Source organism: Schistocerca serialis, chromosome 3 (assembly GCF_023864345.2).
Source record: "Schistocerca serialis cubense isolate TAMUIC-IGC-003099 chromosome 3, iqSchSeri2.2, whole genome shotgun sequence".
In the NCBI taxonomy this organism is placed as follows: domain Eukaryota; kingdom Metazoa; phylum Arthropoda; class Insecta; order Orthoptera; family Acrididae; genus Schistocerca; species Schistocerca serialis.
In genome coordinates this window covers 901,177,148-901,190,928 of record NC_064640.1, presented here as the reverse complement: position 1 = coordinate 901,190,928, position 13,781 = coordinate 901,177,148, and positions in this window count along the sequence as shown.

The window sequence follows — 13,781 nt, the reverse complement described above, 5'->3', positions numbered from 1 at the left end:
TGGCTTGTGCTGTGAGAACACTTGTGCATTCAGTGAATTAGAGGACAAAACGATTTTCAAGCTGGACGCATGGAACAAAGTGCGCATATAAAGATAGGCGGTTCATACCACACTTCAGACATTAAAATAGTTGATGGGGAACAAATCAGATAATTTAAGATGTCTTGCTACGACAAGTATCCTTGGCTTACATGTTGCTCTGTACAAATATATTGTATTGCTACGTATGTATTTTGTTTGGTGGATCTGGGATTGAAAAAGAATTGACTTCAGCTTCCTTCGGAACATGTGTAACAACAAAGTTTCACATAAAAGCCGACAAGCTCGAGATTTCAAGAAGGCACCTTCAGAATGAAGGGTGTTTTCAGTTTTGGGGTCATGAACGAACTGAATATTCAATTTCTAAGGGCCACATTCTAGCCGTAAAACATACTGCTACTGTGCACGAAAATATTTCGTAATCGAGAGACTTACACGTGATGTTTGTTTCTTGGGGTAGCAAGAGCTTGCGTTCATAGGACACTTTGAAGTTGAAAGTTCCGACAACAAAGGCAATAGCAGTGTCTTGATTTACTCGAGCTTTCGGCTATATAGAAACAGTTAACAGGTATTCGGGATCACCTGCACAGCACTTCTGGGTTCAAGGGAACATCAAGCAAAGATCGAAACGGATTAATTGAATCGGTTACCAATGTAATTAATGATCGCATTAAAGAAGAGTTACAATCATCTGAGTTTGTTGCAGTGCAAGAAGATGAAAGGTAGTATGTTTCTTGTGAGTCACAAATGAGTATTATTCTCAGATTTTGTATGCAAGAGTGTCCCATAGAAAGAATTATTGATTTATATACTGTTCCTAGTGACAAAACTGCTCAGCATTTATTATAAATTGTACTCACTGCACTTGGTGTTCGGCGAGTTACTGACAAATAATGTATGACGGAGCCTCAGTGATGGTGAGTAAACGTGGAGGTGACCAAAATTTTGTTAAACATAAATGTCCGTCAACTATATTTTGCACAGTTATGTTCAAAAACTTAATATAGTGATGTTATATTTTCCAAAAATATCAAAGCAGTTAAATTTGTCATTTAATCTCGTAGCATGCCATTCACTTTAGCAAGACCTCAGAGAAAACACAGCTCTTAGAAAACAAAGGATTCACATTGCCTCAGACATGTACTGCACACTAGAATTTCTTTCAACGAGCTGTTTCGACAATATAACGACGAAAGAAAATCGCAACATGTAAAAATATTAATGTAGAGCAATGAAACTTCCAGAATACATTAGTCTAAATAATATATTTAAGTGATTAACATTGCAAGACCGTTGGTTAATGTAAGCGCGAGATAAGCATTGCAAATGTGAAATACTGGTATATTAAAAACCGGTGTAGCCGGCGGAATGTTGAATGCAAGTATGCAAACACGCATGCGTTGTGATGAACAGGTGCCTGATGTCAGTCTGTGGTAGGGAGCTCATGCCTATTAAACTTGGTCGCTCGATACAGTGACAGTTAATGCTGGTTGTGGATGACAGTGGAGTGGACGTCCGATGATGTCCCATATGTTCTCGATTGGAGACCGATCTGGTGATCAAGCAGGAAAAGGCAACATGTAGACGCTCTGTACAGGATGTTACGTTACAACAGGGGTATGTGGGCGAGAGTTATCCTCTTGGAAAACACCCCCCTGGTACATAAATACCAGCGCAACAGGTCGGATCACCAGACTGACGTACAAATTTGCAGTCAGGTTGTTGGGATAACCACGACAGTGCTCTTGCTGTCATACTAAATCACGCCCCAGGCCATGACTCCAGGTGTAGTCCCAGTGAGTCCAGCACGCAGACAGGTTGATTGCGAGCCCTCAACTGGTCTCCTCGTCACGAACACACGGCCATCACTGGCAACGAGGCAAAACCGGCTTTCATCAGAAAACACAACAGACCTGCACCCTGCCCTTCGCTGAGCTCTCGCTCGACGCCACTGAAGTCGCAAATGGCCGTGGTTTGGGGTCTGTCGAATGTACTCTACAGGTGGTTCGGAGCTGTCCTTGAAGTAACCAATTTGTAACAGTTCGTTTTGTCACAATGGTGCCAACTGCTGCCCAGATTGCTGCTGCTGGTGCAGTACAGCGTGCCAGAGCCATACAGCGTACACGGTGGTCTTCCCTCTCTCCCATGCGACGTGGACCTCCGGAGCCCGGTCATCTCGCGACCGTGCGTTCTCGTGACCACCGCTGCAAGCAATCGTGTACAGTGGATATATTCCTGCCAAATCCTTCTGCAGTATATCAGAAGAAACGTCCAGCTTTTCGTAGTCCTATTATACTACCTCGTTCAAACTCAATGAGATTCTGATAATGGCGTCTTTATCGCCTTAAAGGTAAATAACGCTCACGACCGTTACAGCGTGTATTCAAAGCAAACCTAATTTTCATCCTCATAGTGGCTCTACTAGCGCCATTCTTATGCGACTGGCGCGAAATTTCAGTAACCATCTTTCAAATGTAGAACACGCCTAGCAACTTTCATTTATGTTGCTCAACTCGTTCTTGGTGTTCGATATTTTTCCGTCAGTGTATTTGTTGCGAATAGTCAGTAGCTAAGAAGTAATAAATTAAAATGTCATCTATGATGTCGAAGTTTTTCACGCATCTCAGTGTTTATGACGTCACATCTCCTGAACTGTGTGTTGAACAATGATGTGTTTGCACGTATATTCAGTGATATATATGAATACTGTCTGCGAAATTTGATGCAAATGGAGTTGGTAGTAAATATCATTCCTGATACGGCAGTTTTACTGCATAAACAGTGAAAATGATGTAAGCGATAAACTTATTTCCTTTCATCGTTTAGTGGGAGCTGTCAGCGAGAAAGTGTCTCCTCCATGTTTGAAATTATGTGTAAAATTGGCTGTAAATCACTAACTGCTCTGATTCTCACATGCTGGACGAATCTAGTCTGGCTATTTGCGCGTCATGAGCAACGCCTCTTTTTCACCCCCACCTCTTTGAGGGGCGGGTGGCTGTCACCCCATCAGTGATTCTTTCCAGACAGTAAAAGATGTATCAGGTTTGGTTGAAATCTATGGAATGGTTAGGATATGTTGAATACACACACACACACACACACACACACACACACACACACACACACACACACACACACACGTACACTTCTATAATACGAGAGTGATCACAAAAGTAAGGTCTCCTATTTTTTTTATAAGTACAGAACTCTGTTTGTGTGGCAGTTGGTCACACTGTTTTGAAGAGTGCTTCACGCGCTGTGTGTGAACATGCGCATGCCGCGCGGAGGCGCTCAGTCTTGGCTTGGAAGACGTTGAGAATGGAGCTCCCTTTGCATGTTACCGGAGTGCAAATTGCGCGCAGTTATTCGGTTTTTGAACGCAAAGGGCACTGCACCGATTGAAATCCATCGCCAGTTGATGGAAGTGTGTGGTGAGACGTGCATGGATGTCAGACATGTTCTTAACTGGTGTAGAGGTTTTGCAGCTGGTCGGGCCGAAATTCACGACGAACAAAGGAGCGGGAGGCCGTCAATTTCTGAGGAGACTGTGTTGAAGGTTGAGCAAAGCATGCGTGAAGATCGGCGGATCACTCTGGATGATCTCTGCACGTTGGTTCCTGACGTTTCCCGAAGCGCCGCCCACATAATTTTAACGGAAACGTTGAACTACCGGAAGGTGTACGTACGATGGGTGCCACGCATGCTGACTGAGGACCATATGCGGCAACGAGTTGATGCTTCCCGCGCATTTCTTCGCCGCCTTGCAGCCGAACAGGACAACTTTCTGGACTCAATTGTTACGGGTGACGAAACCTGGGCATACCACTTTACACCTGAGACCAAGCAACAATCACGCCAGTGGTGGCATCCTTCTCCACCAAAGCAAACAAACACAGTCTGCCGGTAAAGTCATGACAACCGTGTTTTTGGGATTGGGAAGGGGTATTGTTCGTCGACTTCATGCCCACTGGGACCACAATTAACGCTGACAGGTACTGTGAGACTCTGAAAAAACTCAAACGGGCAATTCAAGAACAGAGAAGAGGAATGCTGAGCAAGGGTGTACACATTCTCCATGACAACGCTCGCCCACACATCGTTCGCCAAACCGTTGCTCTTCCGCAACAGTTTCAGTGGAACATAATCACCCACCCTATAGTCCTGACTTGGCGCCCAGTGACTATCACCTGTTCCCTAGGTTAAAAGAACATTTGGCCGGAAAGCGATTCAGCTCCGACGACGAGGTGAAAGAACAGGTTCATAACTTTCTGAACAGCATGACAGCGAGCTAGTATGACATGGGCATACAAAAACAGCCGCAGCACCTACAAAAATGCATCGACAGAAATGGTGATTATGTAGAAAAGTAGCTAAATGTTCAAGCTGTAAACTGATTTAAACGACTGTAGAAATAAACAGGTCTATGTACTTTTAAAAAAAATAGGAGACCTTACTTTTGGGATTTCCCTCGTATGTATGGATTTTCGTCATTTAACGTCAAATGAAAGAGGTGCTCCAGTCAGTTTTTCGGATTTTCGTGAAGTTTTCTTTGTTCGCTCCTACATCAATTTGGAATTGATAGCGCTTAAGTTGATCTTACGCTTGTTATAATTCCTGAATAGCGCTGTATTAAAATTTAAAAAAAACTGATGCATTTCTTTCTTGATTCCATAAAACCGCTAAACAAAAGCCCAAAGACGATCGAACAAGGTTCAGGATTATCGCTAGATATCGCGTTAAAAATAAAATCAAAAGGAAAACTGCAGCGTGAAATAACATTTAGAAAAAGCTTCCATCATAAATCTGAGTAATATCTCACTTGTTACTATTATGGGAAAAAACCGCAAAATATTTTCTTCTTTGCTCTTTTCTTGCCGTCTGTTTTCGAAACGTTTGTTTCATTGTTTTGAAGTGAGTGGTAAGAGAATGTGACAGGAAGCTGTATTCGATAGGATAAATGTTTATTAACACTATTTCTAGTTTTAGATAGTTTACTGAAAGCAATACTTATAGTTCTGTGGTTTACGTTAGAGGAATGTGAAGCGTTAACTGTATGTCACATCTTAAAGTATAATCTGTCTTCCAATGAACAGTCGTGAAGCAACAACATAAATTGAGTATAACTGTAACAGACTAAACTTTTACTTCTAGGCACATGTCCAATGAAGAAGTGAGGCTATACTCTGACACTGAAGTGTCTGTAAGCTAGACAACGTTGGTCGTTGTCGCGAGTGAAATATTCACAATGACAGAAGTGCAGCTCAGTTTGCAAATATGAAGGAACTCTGCATGCATCTATCAACTCTGTCCTCCGAATCGCGCTTTCGAATTGCAGCTCAGGCTGACTGGGTATTACAATTCTCCCGTTGCTTTTGCGTTTAGGAGTGTAAATACGTACATGGATATCCCATACTAGATGTGCGAATTTCTCTCATAATTTTGTTATTCAAATATTATTAAAAATAATGAAGTGCAAATCGTATTCCACTGCTTTCTCGCTTTCATTTCAGAAACAAATTTATCACATTAACTAACCACGTATTTCTGTGAACTGTCGTTTGATTCACAGACGATCTTGGGGACAGCATACTGTTTAGAATAATAAAATCAATATTGCTCTAAAATTAAGCATAGATAAAATTATCCTAATAACACCTTATGAAAATAAAACTTTAACAAAGCCAACTGGACTCCGAAGGAGGGACTTCATGTTGCTTTAGTAACTTGCTCTAGGACGTGATACTGACAGCGCGGCTGCGACTTTCCGAATGTACAGCTTTCAAGTATTCGCGCGCACCTGTGTTTGCACCTGCACCTCTGCAGCCGTACAGGAGACAACGCTTTGCGCTTGCGCGACGTTTTTTGTTTTTTTGTGGTGGTGCTGAAGTCTGATCAACTTCGTTGATTTTTACTTCTGTAGGGAATGGAAGGGGTAAAAATTTTCTCTTTATTTATTTATCCTTCTTTCAGCTTTAGTTTGGGCACACAGAAGGGTCCTTTAACTCGCTGCTTTTGGTGTGTGTTTGAAAACATGTGTGTAGAAGTGCTAAAGAACGATATGTCCTTAAATTATGGAGAATTACGTAGGGATATCATTTACGGAGGCTCAAATACTATCGCCTTCGGTACTTTATATTTGTGGTTGCGTAATGGTTCTACCATACCTACTGTGGTGAGTTGTGGTGTACTGTCACGTATCATGTCCAACTTCCGAAATAAGGTTCGTGCCTTCTCCTTGACCTTGTCTGAGAGGTAAGATTCGCTTAAGGCTCGATGAATGTCTTGATTTCGGATCCACCATTGGGCTCCTGTGATCCATCGTAGGCATCTGCTTTGTACAACCTGTAGCTTCTTGTAGTTAGTGGCACACGTAGTATCCCAAGAGGTCGATCCATACAAAATAGATGGTTCGACTGTGGCATGGTACAACTGGAGTTTCGTGCGTTGGCTGAGGTATGAGCTCTTCAGAAATGGGAGGAGAGCTCCCAGCATTTTGAGGCCAGACGTCTTCTTCTCCATAATGTGATGACTATACAACAGTTTGGCGTCCAGATGCACTCCCAGGTATTTTACAGTTGTTGCCCAGGAGAGTGGCTGGTCTGATATCCGTAGGCGTGCATTGACGATGGGTCTCCGACGTGTGAAGACAATAACTTTGGTTTTCTCTGCATTGTCCGTTATTTTGTTCATGTGGGTCCAGTGGTCCACTAAATCTAGTTGGCGCTGCATCCGTGTGACGAGCTGGTCCATTCTGGTGCCTACAGTCAGGAGCGCTGTGTCGTCGGCATAGAAACTGGCAGTAACATGTGGCACCGTCGGGAGGTCGTTAATATATAAATTAAACAGCAGTGGAGATATGACCGATCCTTGTGGAAGTCCTTCAAGGACAGGCCGTGTTGTTGAATTCTTGTCGTCAATGCGAACATATAATCTGCGATCCTGAAGAAAATTATCGAGAAGTTTTAAGTAGCAGTCTGGTAGGGGAGTGGTACGTCGGAGCTTGACGATCAAGTTGCGTCGCCATACTTTATCGTAAGCCTTCTCTATATCGAGAAATACTCCAGTAGTATGTCGTTTCTTGTTGAAATTGTCTTGGATAGATTCCGTGATGCGCAGTAGTTGTAACTCAGCCGATAGCTTCGCCTGGAAGCCAAACTGCTCCGGTCGGATGATGTTGTGTGCCACAAGGATGTCCAGCATGCGTTCCAGTAGGACACGTTCCAGGACCTTTCCCAGCGTCTGCAGTAAACTTATGGGTCTGTAGCTGTCAGGGTGTGAGAGATCCTTGCCCGGTTTTGGTATTGGCACTATTCTGGCAATCTTCCATGCCTCTGGGAAGTATCCAGTCCTGAGGCAGCTGTTCACTATCCGGGTGAGAAGCACAACAGGCTTTCTCGGGAAGTGTTTCAATTCCGTATTGCTGATTCTATCTGCTCCAGGTGAGGTGTGTTTGCTATACTTGATAATCCTCCGAATTTCCTCCGGCGTTGTCAGCCGGGGCATAGTGTTGATCGGGGCGTCCCGAATAGCTTCCCATTCCGCCGCTGTGTCCTCCTCTGCACGGTGGAGTGCATCATCTCCATCCTCCATGGGGGGCGTAGTCATCTGTTGTTGGTATGTATCCGCATACAGCTCCGCCTGCGCCAGTGAGTCGTACAAGAGACCATGAGGTCCTCGAATTGCCCTTTTGGGGGGCTGTTGCTGTCTGAGACTTTTAACTATTCGCCATTCATCTTTGGTGCGTAATAGAAAGTTGTCCATTTTGAGTTCCCACGTGTGTTGCTTCCAGTCCTGAACCTTCCGCCAGAGTTCTCGGGTTAGTCTGTGAGTCTCCCGTCTATCATCCGGATGGCGGTAACGGACCCATCGTTTCCGAAATCGATTGCGCCTTGTCTTAAGTTCCTGCAGTGGTGGTGGAAACTCGTCATAATTGACTTCTGGTTGCAGGTGCTCCATGAGTGCTTGTTGTTTCTCATTGTTAATCTTCTTCGTGAGTACTGCGACTGCCACATCAATCGCTTCTCTGGTAGTAACAACCTGGGTTGGTCGCACATTGTTGTTGAGGTACGCTTGGAACTGCTGCCAGTCGTAAGTTCTTGTCATCGGCAGTGGGAGTTGCAAAGTAGCCCTCTCTATGAGTCCTAACACCGGTCTGTGGTCCGACGAAAGATCATCCAGCGTCCGCAGTTGGAGATTCGGGTTGATGTTCTTGATTATGGCGATGTCTAGAACATCAGGGTCTTGTGTCTGGACGTAAGGTATCCTCGTCGGTTCCCATGGTCCATGGACGGAAACATGTAAATTCTCAGCCAGTGCAAACAACATATGTCCTTTTGGGTTAGTCTTACGGGAATTCCAGGCAACATGTTTACTATTAAGATCCCCTCCAAGGTGGATCTTGTCGTAACCCTCTGTAACGGCGTAAAGATCTTCGGGGTGGAGAGGCTTCTTTGGGCTAAGGTAAGCCGCAATACAGGTAATGTTTCCGAGCGTCGTGTGGATTATTACTGCCGTGGCCTCTAAAGTCTGGAGTTGGGGTAAACGTTCTTGGTTGTGACGAATGCATTTTTTGATCAGAACTGCGGTCCCACCACCCCGTTGGTCCCGTCTGTCCGTCCGGTAGATGTGCATGTTCCTCAAGCGGAGGTCGGTTGACTCGCGGAGATGTGTTTCGGAGACAAATGCTACGTCTATCTTGTGGCGATGTAAGAAGTCCGTGAATTCTATTTTCTTCAGTTTCAGGCCGTTGGCATTCCAAATGCAGAAGTTAAGATTCCTCGTGTGATGCCGTCTGTCCATTTAGGGTGTTTGAAAAGCTGTCAGTACGCTTTCGACAAGCGAGAGGATAGACGTCAGCTTCTGCTGGAGGGCGGTGAGTAGTTGAAGAATATCTGTTAACGCTGGTGTAAAGGTGGTCGACCAGGCAGATGATGTCTCCACTGGTGTTGGCGTCGGTGGATGGGCATGTATTGCTTCGGAGTACGAGCGCTGTTGTCTTGTCTGTCGTAGAGTCACTCTGGGTGCCGGTTGTGGTCGAGAGGCGATTGTTTCCACAGGGAGAGGTGCCGCTTGTTGTTGGGTGGCCGGAATCGCTGCCATGGCCGAGTTCTTAACAATTATAGGCCGTTGTGGGGTCGACTTCTTTGGTGTCCTTCTAGTATATTTCCGAAGGAGTTCTTGAAATTTGGGGCAGCCACGGAAGGTCGCTGGATGTTCTTGGTCACAATTGGCGCACTTTGGGGGCGCCTTCCTAGGATGGGTACAATTCGATGATTTATGGGATCCACCGCAGCGGACGCAGCGTGCTGGCATGCTGCAGTAGTTCGCTGTATGCTCGAAACGTTGGTAATGTCGGCACTGGACTGGTCCTTCTTTACTATTATAGGTTTCTATTATCACTCGTGTGTAGAGCAGGTATTTGACATCATAGATCTTGTCACTGTCTTTTCCGGATGGGAGGGTGACTCGGTACACAGGTTGCGGTATCAATTGTTTCGTCTTCTCGTCGCGTTCCTTAAATTGGTAGACTTGTAGCACTTTGAAGCCTTTTTCCTTGAGGGCAAAGGAAAGTTGTTCTTAGGTAACTTCCGCCGGAAGGCGTTTGACAACTACTTTCAGTTCCCTGTCGTCTGGTGCTTGATGCGTAAAATAGGAGAAGCTGTGGTTCGTGAAGAATTTTATTGCACGCCTTTGGTCTTCGAAGGGCTCAAAGTGGTATTTGATGCGGTCCTTTTGGTATATAGCTTTAAGGTTGCCCTCTAGAAGTCCGTTGAGCGTTTCATTGAGGTGAACATAATCCTTTGTGTAATAAATTGTGACTGGGGGCACTTTGCGAAGCACATTCTTGTCTCTGTCCACGGCTTCTGCGGCATTAGAAGTCTGTGCCTGCGGTTTGTTGGTGGTTGATGGAGGCGCAGCTTGAGGTGCCAGTGGCGCGAATCGGTTCGTTGTGGGGATGGTCTCCGTTCGTCTCTTAGCCGGGTGGGCTAAGTCCTTGGCTAATGCGTTGCTTCTGCGCCGTTTGTTGTATACGAGCGTAAAGTCCCCCTCTGCATGTGGGGAGTCGTTGTCGTTTTCTGCTGGAAAGGCCGCTGCCATCTCCGCGTCGTCAACCGTTTGGTGGGAGTGCTGTGATTCGACATCTGAGTCCAGAGATGGAGATGCCAGACAGGTGTCGTTATCCTGCTCTTGCGTGTCCCGTGAATAGCGGATAAGGCGTTGTATGTCCTTCAGCGTTTCTTTGTCCTCCTCCCGACATATATCGAGTCTTCTGGCGTAGTCCTGGCGGTCGTCTTCATTGCTGCGTCCGTCGTGATGTGACGTATGACCGACGTCCGAATACGGTTTCGTCGTGTGGTGTGTAGTCTTCTGTGGTCGAATAGCGCCTGTCGATCGTCGTTCTATCCTGTCATGAACCGGTGCCGTAGCCTGGGCCGTCAACCTGGGATCCGTCCAGTGTGGAGCGGCCGCTGGAACGTCCGGCGGGCCAGGCCCAACCGACCGACCAGCGGCCGACTCCGGCTCGTCCGAGGCGGCTGCCCCGGCCGCGCGCGCATCGTCCTCGCTCGTCGGCATCGCGAACTCGACTGAACCACGTCGAGATGTGCAGTGCTTCAGCTGCCAGCAGATTGGCCACGTGGCTAAATACTGCCGGCGCAACCAAGTTGCGTGCATGAAGTGCGCGGAGCCGCACGACACCCGCGACTGCACAAAGCCGCGCGACGTAGCGCCGAAGTGCGCAAACTGCGGAGGAAAGTCTGGCGTGAGGTCAGTCGCTTGACGGCGCGTTTCGGCGCGGGGACGCCCCTTGCCGGCGCGTCGTAAGGCACGGAAGCTCGCACTGGGGCGTATCGCTTTCCAGTCGGGTGTGCAGCGGCAGTCCTCACAGGGGAAGTGATGCGTCTCTTATAGCCTCTCCTTCCCAAGTGGCTCTTTCCGCCTTCCCGTGGTGCCAGACGTTAAGCTCGGCATTCTGCCTTGCGACAAAAGGGAGAGCTGCGACCCAACCCGATGCGAAAGCGAAGGGTGCGTGGCACAGGGGGAGCTGTGTCGAGGGACCGAACACCAGTCCCTTTCTGTTCGCAGGGCACAGTCCAGCAGGTGCTCTGCATGCCGGCGATCTCGTTTGTCGGCGTGGGATCGCGGTGCGAGTCGGCAAGGGTGCTTCGCCGCGCCCCTGGGTAACCGGGACGTGTTCTGCCAAACCCAGGAGGTGATGACATCGCCTGGGCCACTTTAGATGGGTCCAGACCGCTGAACGTCTGGGGGATCGGCCTGCCACCTGAGTAGGAGTGGGTCCTTGGCCGAGAGGTGGAAACTCGGGCAAGTAGGCGGCGAAGGGCGAGAGGTGCATCCGCCTCTCTGGAGTGCGGGGTGCAGTTGCCGAGGAGCGTCGCGTGAAATCGTCGATGACGGAGACACCGAGGGGGACCAGTGCACTGGTGACGGTGTGCTGAACCCAGCAGCTCGGAAGTGCCCTTGACCTAGGGGCGAGGTTGGTGGGTGAGCTGCAGAAGTACCCCCCCCCCCCCCATGCCAGAGGAGCCGGTCCGGGGTAAGATACAGGCTCCCACCCCTTTTTTTTCACTCGTCAATCAATATGGCTACAACTGAGACGAGTGAATCGAGTGCGCTCAAGCGAGCATCTGCGGTGCTTGATCCCTCTCCACAGGACGAGACGGGACTGGCAGAAGACGAAACCATCACGCAGAGACATGCACGTGTCACGCTGCTCTTGGAGCAAAACATTAAGAATGGGAAGATAAGTCAGGCGGCATTGTCTATTATTAAGAACGAGCTGGCTGCATGGGCCATCGCCCACGCCAAGCTTGAAGGCCGCGTAGAGGAGCTAGAAAAGGAGAATGAAAGATTACGAAGGCAACCAACAAAGACTTGGGCTGGAGTGGTCGCGCAAGCACCGCCAAAGCCACAAACCACGAAAGAAACGATCGCCAAGGTGACCAAGCGGTCAGATACGGCGGTCTTCCTCAGAACCCTACCAGGCCAAGACACGAGCGTTAAAAAGATACAAGAACTGCTAACCAAAAGTATTGATCCGGCAAAAGATAAAATTAGAGTAAATAAGGTTGAACCTAGTAGAAACTCAGTGATTGTGGAGGTGGCTACAGAAGAAGACAAAGAAAAATTGTTAAAGAATCCCAAGCTGAACTCGGTGGTCAAGTGTGAACCGCCGAGAAAAAGGAACCCGCTGGTCATCCTATACGATGTACCAGCAACAATGACAAACGAGGAACTGTACCTGAGCATAAAGGACCAAAACTTTGACCAAATGAATGAAAATGAATTTAAGGATTCTTTTAAATTGAGATTTAAAACGGGACCTCGGGACCGTGATGTTGTACATCACGTCGCCGAGGTCACAGCACCTATGTGGAAGCAGATTATAACAATGGGCAGACTGTATGTTGGCTTCCATGCCATTAATATTAGAGATTACCTTGTGGTACCTCGTTGCCATAATTGTGGAGACTTGGACCACATTCTAAGGCACTGCACCAGGGAGTCGGCTTGCTCCAGGTGCGGCGAAGATGGTCACTCACGAAAAGAATGTAAAGCCGCAAGTGTATGCATTCCTTGCAAAAGACGTGGGAAGAAAAGCTGCGGAGCCCCAGGACGAAACTGCCCTACATACCGCATGCTCGAGCAGAGACTAATATCTAGAACGGACTATGGCTGAGTACATCAAACAGAACAGGATGCCAAAGCGAAAATCCCCTAGCAAAAGGAGGAGGCATGCCATTAGGGCAAATAGGTTTAAAGAATTCATAAAGTCTCTTTCGAGAGATCCGATACCTGAGACAGTTGACAAAAGTATCCAAACAGATCCACCGAAAATCGATAAATGTATCCAGACGGAAACTACCCCTACGGCTACTCCCTCCTCTCTCAGCGGGGAAGTGAAGCCGACAAAACACCAGCAACGGCAAATGCATCCTGTGCCTGAGGTCCCAGCAAATGAAAGTAACCATAAAGAACAAAAGCCTGTGCAAGAGAGCACAATAACAAGCTCTCTAGACACCCCAGTGGTAAGACTACCACCAGTGGATCCGGTACGCATATACCCAAATTTAGAATTTACAATGCAACTGGCGAGATTGGAGCAGCCGGATACCTTGACCACTGCCTTAAGACATGTGGTCCGCGTAGGACACGAATATGGAAGAAGAGTCACCTTCTCGGTAATGGAGGCTGTAGACAGAATACAGCTTAAGTCAGTGAATCTCCCCACCGACTTCGGAGCCCTGCGAGACTTACTAAAGAAAGTGTTCGAGAGAAGAGGAGAAAAATTTGACCTAAATGACATTTACGAACAGTCAGTTTTGGCTAATGGACGTATTACGTATGACTGGAACAAGACATGGCCAGAAGACCACATACATACATACTTTCCGTAGATGACAAAAATTACCATTGGCCAACTCAATACGCATAACAGTCGACTTGTAATGCAGGAGCTGCGAAAGGAAGTGGAGGAGAGGAGGCTGGATGTGCTCTGTCTACAAGAGCCGTACTCCCTGGCTGGAAAAATTGCATTTGCAGCCGCGACGTGGCAGGTCATCAGCCAAGGAGATAATCCGAAAGCGGCAATAATAATCACGAACAAAGCCCTGAAAGTAACTACACTATCACAGTTCACTAGTAGTCACTGCAATGTCGTGGAGCTGCTATCTCCCAGTGAAACAATAATATTAATTAATATGTACTTTCAGTACGGAGATAAC